Raw genomic sequence first — 7,316 nt, 5'->3', positions numbered from 1 at the left:
CTCTGGCGATATGCCCCGTTGATCCGCACCTGTAGCAGGCGCCACTCCTGCCAAAAGAGCTCGTGCAATTAACGCGCACGTGGCCCTTTCCCAGGCATTTAAAGCACTGTAAGGGTCTCTCTTCTAACAGAGAGACCCCTACAATCGCCCATCCTCCCACTTTGATACGGCCCCCTCCCGCGACAACCTTAATGGCCGCATCGAGGGGGCACCGCACACACACCACGCCCATTTCACTTCCGCCTTGAGAGGGCCGGATGGGTCCCACCCTTACCCTAGGGAGAGGGCATCCTCCTACCTCCGCCACGGCCTCCGCGACCTTATTCGAATCAATCGATACATGTAGGTCGCGGATCCGCAATTCCCCCATTTTTATGGGTCTCTCCACCCTTACGTCTTTCTTCCCCTGGAAGGCCTTTTTGAGGGCCTCGGCCAGGGCATCGGCTTTCTTGCCACTGTCCGGGCCTGGGACTTCCAGGAGGGTGGCGCCCGTCCTGGCCGTCCCGAACTTTATCTCCCCGATCCCCAAGCCTCCGAGATCGATCTTCCCCCTCGCCTCTCTCATAACCCGGGCGTACTCCCCCCGCGAGCGTGTGACCGTAATGGCCGCGTTCTTGGGGGATCTCCGGGTTTTCGGGGCATTAGAGGGGGCGGGTTTGGTCGGGCCCTTCTCCTTTCCCTGCGGTCCTTTTGCCGCCTGAGTCGCCTTGGCCGTTTGCGCTGCCTTGGCTCTCTCCCTTCTTTCCAGCACCCTCGCATAGTTGGCGGTGAATGGTGAGGGAGGCTTATGCACTCCGCTGCTGCCGTTGCTGTTGTCGTGGGAGGGAAGGCCCCCCTTCTCTCATGGCCAGCTGCTTTGCGGGAGACGCCGCCGATTCTTCCCCGCTCCAACGCGGACGTGGGGCTCCCTTAGAGGGGGTGGCGGAGGGAGGGAGATTGGCCTTGGCCATTTTTCCTTTCTTGCCCCACCCTCTCCCCTCTTTAGAAGGGAGGACCCTTTTCCCCGCTGACGGAATGGAATGGAATCATCCCCATCTTTGCCAGGATTGCCGGGATCAATTCCTCCAGCAATTCCGGCAACCTTCTCATCACCTTTTCTCCCGTGATAGGGGTGGGGGGCTCTCTCCTCCTTGTCCGTGCCCGCCTCGCCGTCCGGTCCCGCGCGGACGATCGGGTGAGTTCCTTCTCCTTCTCCTTCTCTTCCTCTGTCCTCCTCCTCATAGGTCCCAACACCGAGCTGCGGACCAGTAGGCCTGGAGTGGGAGGAGGGGGAGGTGGCAAATTGTCCCTCTCTATCCCCTTCAACTCCCTCCTGAGTCTGGCGTTCTCCTCTTTGAGAGCCCCATTCTCATCGAGGAGACGCCCATATCGGTCCAGGAGTTCCTCTTCAGGGATGGCCATCTCCCTTCTCTTTTGTTTCCTCGGCCTGCTCGGTCCTTCTCCGATGGTTCCTCCTCCTTTCTCCATGCTCCCGTCGGAGATGTCCCCTCTTCCCATCTTCCCTCTTGGGGTCCAGAATTTATCCGCCTCCTCTCCACTCTCATTCGAGGAAGAGAAAGCGGTGCTGCCCTTCCTTTTTATGCTAGCAGGTGACGATTCCCTGCTAGCTGCAGCTCCCGGTTCGTCGCGCCTCAGTCTCGCTACCCCCGATTTGGCGGCTACAATCTCCTGGCCGGTTGTTTAGCCCCTCTCTGCCTGAATATGTGCCAGCCCCATCTCAATTTCTTTAAAGATTGCCTCGTCGTCTTTGTTTTGTCCGTCCCGCTGTTTGTTTGTTTTTGTCTTTGTAAATTTTTCCATGTTTGTCCCATGATTATGGTAGGAAAACATGTCCACCCCGGCAGAGCCTCCATACCGGGGTAAGACGACTAAAATACTGTGGGGTTGCGCCAGGTGCCCCACAGGGATCGTTTGCGACCGCACATTTTTTGAATCTCTGCGGCCATTCAGCCCTCGGCACGATGCCTTCCACCTTGGGACTTCCGCGCTATTGTCCCGGACCCGACACATCAATCGGCGCGCACGCCTTACGGGCCCCCGAAAAAGAAACTGGCCCGCTTGGCGCACGCTACCGACCGGCCAGCAGGGAGACCCGCTCCGCCACCCGCCCGCATGAGGCCCGACATGCGGCGGATCACAGGCGACGGAATGCCCCGAAAGCGCGCCCCCGGGTCGAAAGCGGGACATCCCCCGAGGAACACGTCCCGACACAGCCGCCCCCTCACCACCCACATGCCGGCCCGCAGAAACGGACCACAGGTCCTCACCCGGGCGGGCGTGAATGAGGTGAAGTGTGTGTAAGTGTGAATGAAATGTGTATGTGTATGAATGGTGAGTGCATGTGTGTGTGTATGCAGTACGAGAAGCGGCACCCTACGCATCACCACGATGCGCGGGGGCCCCCCGCCGAATGCATGCATGGCCCCCGACTTCCGAGCAGCTTCGCATCAGCGAAGGCGCCCAGAGAGTACGGGGGCCAAGAATGTGTATGTATAAGCGTGTGTGTGTATGGTCGCGCGAGCACGGAGAAGGACGACCCCCGGCCGAATGCGACGAGTCCGGGTACAACTGGGGAGGAGAGCAGCGCACCTCCCCCCCCCACCAATCCTGTGGTTTGTTCTCGGAGTTTCCTTCTCCTAGGCCGACTGCCCACCCAGGGCTAACGAGCTCGGCCTACCCGGGTCTTTTTATAGAGGTTTGTCCACCCTCGCGGCCCGTCCTAGCTACGCTAGTACCGGCCCCCGGCCCCATAAACTGGGATTACGGTATGAGTCGCCACGCCTCCCCTCGTGCAATAGGGGGCCGACCGTTATGCCGGAACACCGGCGTGCTAACGAGGCTGGTCAGGCCCCGGATTTTTTCTCGAGGTTTACTCCTCTGTCCCGGTGGAGTGACAAACACTCCTAACGGATCCAGGCATCCGGGCGATTGTAGTCAGGGCCGCCAACCCCTACTGGCTAATCGGGAACATCCCAAAAGGGTAGCCGGACCCCCGTTCCCTCCTAAAAAGGAACTGTGCGCTCTTAGCACCGTGAGAAGACTTCAATGAGCCATCCCACGGTGAGCCCCCTCACCACGACAAGGTGGCGCACAACGAGGAGGTAATTTCTATTACTGTAATCCGTCGCTCTAATCTAATCTTTTTCAGAGCTGTCAAAAAATCAAGAGATATAATTGTCATAACAGAAGAAAAATATTGAATAAGATAAGGTAATGTTAAATTAATTTTACAACTTAATTTAATTAAAGTTATTAAATATACAAATAATATACAACTTACAGAAATTGTCAAAACATGCAACGAGCCAGAAATTTTACTACTGTTGAGAAAAATGACTTATTAGATATTATATATTTATATCGTCACATTGTTGAAAATAAAGAAACTGATAACATTACATTTAAAAAAAAAATGAAGCATGAACTAATATTGCTATGGAATATAATAAAAATAGAACAATTATACGATCTGAACAAAATTTACGTAATTGTTGGGAAAACATTAAAAGAGATACAAGAAAATATTTTGCAGAATTGAAGCGTAAAAGTTATAAAACAGGTAAGCGTTAATTTATTATTAAAGCTATAAGATTTTAATTTAATACATTTTTATGGCATTTGTAGGTGGTGGTGTAGTACACTTTGAAAAAAAAAAAAATCATTTATTTAAGCGAGCCCGAGATATTATAGGTGAAACAACAGTAAATGGATTATTTAATCCTTTTGATTCAGATTATAATAAGGAAAATATGAGTAACAACAGTAAATGAATCATTTAATTCTTATGATTCAAATAACGAAAATACCAATACTGTTAAAAATATAATAGAAATTAGTGAAGATAATAATCCAAAGAAAGTAATTTTAGTAAGTCATTATGAAATCAAATCATTTATAAAGTTTGTAAAGTTTCATTATATTTTAAATGTTATATTTTAAATTTGTAGTATTTACTTAAGAATAAAGATGATGGTTGTGGAAATCTTGGGACACAAAAAAATTAAAATTACAGAAAAGTTATCCATTACATTTTGAAAATACATCGACACCGAAGAATAAAAATTGCAAGAAAATAAAACTTGAAAATAATACATTAGATGAGGCTAAAACTGAATTAATCTACACACTGCAAATAAATGAAAAAGAAAAAAAGAGTTATAAAATTGACATACTAAAAGCTAAACTTGAAAAGGAAAAATTGAAAATAGAATTATTAAAAGTATCGTTAGAGAAAGAAAAAATATTGAAAAATACAATTGAAGAAAAAAGGAACATCTCACAATCTATCTTATAATAATTAAATCTTATAATAGAAAAAAAGATTGCAATATTTGTTGATTATTAATGCTTTTTTTTTAATTTTTTAAATTTTGTTTAATTAAAGTTGTTGATTAATATTTTAGTTTAAAAATGTGATAAATATAAAATATTTATTTAGTTATGTTAAAGAGAAGAATAGCAATCAATCAATCAACAATAATTTATTTTAAATATTTTATTTAAAATATTTACAATAAAATTATTAACTTTAATTTGTATTTGAGTTTAACTTTTATTCAATAAGACTGTTTAATAAGACTGTAACAAGTTAAATTGTTTTACTTTAAAAAAAAAGTGATCTCATATTAAGTATGTTATATTTTGTTAAATCACTTTTATTATTAACTCTGAAAAGTATTATGTTCAAAATGTAAATGTTAAAAACAATATATATGATTGTATATCATATATTTATCATAAAATACATAAGAAAAATATAAAACAAATTTTTTTATAATTTTTTAAATAAAATTGTATTTCATAAAACTGTAACTGTTTATTACCTTCAATAAATCCAAAATAAAAATATTTATTTATTGTTTATGCCGTTATTTTCAAATTTTATTTAAAATAACCTGTAATTATTAAAATATATTAGTTATTATAAATATCATATATTATAATAAATTTTTATAAAATTGAATATAAAATTTTCATTACTTATCAAAATATTCCAAAATTAAACGTTGTCGTTCATCATTATAATTCTCATTATCCAGGTTTACATTTTGCACTTGTGCTATAACATTATTATATGTTTCAGGATTAATCAAATTTGGTTCATTTTCCTGCTGCGCAATGTTGTGCAATACAGCTGTCGCTATAATAATAGTAAGTATTTTATCAACTGTATGGAAACGCGATCCAATAGACAAAACAGGAAATCTTCTTTTCCATATACCAAAACATCTTTCAATTTTTGAGCGTGTTCGAATCTGCGATTCGTTATAAAGATGTTCTGCGGGTGTTGTCGGATTTCTTAACGGAGTCATCAAGTATGATAGATTCGGATATCCAAGAAGAATCTCCAAGCAGTAAACCATCACTGAATCTATTTTCTTCAAATAAACTCTTAATCCTTGAGTGATAAAATATAGTGGAATCATGTGTGGACCCTGGCCAACGTGCTACTACATCTATTATTATTTCCAATCTTGCATTAATAACTACTTGTACATTTATAGAAAAATAACCTTTTCTGTTACGATACAATTCATTGTTTTCTCCACCTAAAAATAAACAATAAAAAAAAGTATATTTTAAAGATATATTTAGAAATAAATTTTTCTTACCATATGATTGAATTTTGACATGAGTACAGTCCATGCAACCAATAACACGTATAAATTTGGCTGTTTGAAAAAATTCTTGTTGGTTTCTTTGAATGTCTTCTGGAGATATAGGAAGTTTTATAAATTCATCTCTCAATGCAGCAATAGCAGGAGACACACGATGAATTATATTTTGTGCACTTACTTCACTAATTGTACAAAAATCGCCAATAGTTTTTAAAAATGATCCAGTAGCATAAAATCTAAGAGTGTAATTCCATTAATTGGATTGCAGGTGGAATAGCATTATTACTGAAATATATAAAATATATAAACTTTAAATATCTATACTGTATATATTTGTATACATAGAATATTCACACATACCGATTGGTTTTATGTTGTATTTCATCTTCAATTCTTTCTAATAACATCATGAAACTAAATCTTGAAAGTACAAATTTTTTTTTGAAATCGACTTCATCAAAAATTTCCAAGTAATTAATACGTGGCCTAATGAAACGTGGTCTTCGTCGATTTTGTCTATAATATTTATGTTCATCATCAAACAAAATATTTACTAATAATTCTTTCCATGTCAAAGAGAGTCATGCACATGTCACGATTATAAATTTGTAAGGTTATAGAAAAAAATAAAAGATCTCTTTCTATATTTTATTTTTCATGTTGGTAGCACTTTAATCGTCGATTAAGTTAACTGGAGCTTGGTCAAAGTGGCCCTAAGACTTGAGTATCGCGCGGCTTAGTTACCTGCGTCTGACGACTCGTTGCTAACATGCGAGCGGCAAGGAGGTGGCAGTGAGCGTCAATCACAAAAATCAAGCTGAAAGTTGCAACTGATTCCGATCTCTGCTATATATTATTGATTATTTACATAAAATGGGTTTAGAATTTGGTAATTTACCAGTCCGTATTCGTAGAATCTTATATTATAGTTTGTCACCAGTAGAGCAGCAAGCTTGGGCAAAATCGATGACTCATGGAATACCTAACATGGTGAATAGAGTCATGCGTACATTCCCAACGGTGCTTCCAGGTGTGCATCTTTATTAAAATTTAAGATATTACTTTTTAGATAGCGATTTATATGCGCGCAATAACGAATGAGGAAATATTTTAATACAAATAACTTTAAAAGCTAATTAATTTAATCGCTATCAAAAATATTCAAATATCAATATGTTACATAATAACCAAAACGGAAATCGATTCTTATAAATACATATGTGACATCTGATCAGCAATTATACATCGGTATTTCCTAAACGATTTCATATGCGATATTTATACACTGAGAAAAATAGTTTTATTATATTAATAAAACGCTTCTGGTTGAGCGTATTTGTTAAACAAAACAGAATTTCTGGTTATCGTAACAAGATTTTACATTTTATAACTACACCGTTTGATTCGAGAGTCGGGAACCCGGTAGGAAACATCGCATCACTGAGTATACTTTAAACCAAAATATATTGTTATTATTTTTAAAAAACCACACCTATCCGAACTAGTTTTTTAACTACAAAGTTGTGTTAACCTAACAAAACGATGTAATAAAGTTAACAAGAAATTTTGTATAGATTGAAACAAAATGGAATTCAACAGAATCCTCTGGTAATTCCAACAAAAAATTCGTTTCGTCCATTTTCGAACAAACGGACTAGTAGAATCAACCAGAATTTCTTATAATACAACAAAACTTTT

General features: G+C 40.3%; 1 pseudogene; it reads right to left on the bottom strand.

Annotated features, from left to right (window-relative positions):
* Nucleotides 1-4,320: 4,320 nt before the first annotated feature.
* LOC137000440 (putative nuclease HARBI1) lies at nucleotides 4,321-5,646 on the bottom strand (annotated as a pseudogene).
* Nucleotides 5,647-7,316: the final 1,670 nt, after the last annotated feature.

This window comes from Linepithema humile, chromosome 6 (assembly GCF_040581485.1).
Source record: "Linepithema humile isolate Giens D197 chromosome 6, Lhum_UNIL_v1.0, whole genome shotgun sequence".
NCBI lineage: Eukaryota > Metazoa > Arthropoda > Insecta > Hymenoptera > Formicidae > Linepithema > Linepithema humile.
Note: the sequence above shows the minus strand (reverse complement) of the source record. Positions and strands in the feature narration are given on the sequence as shown.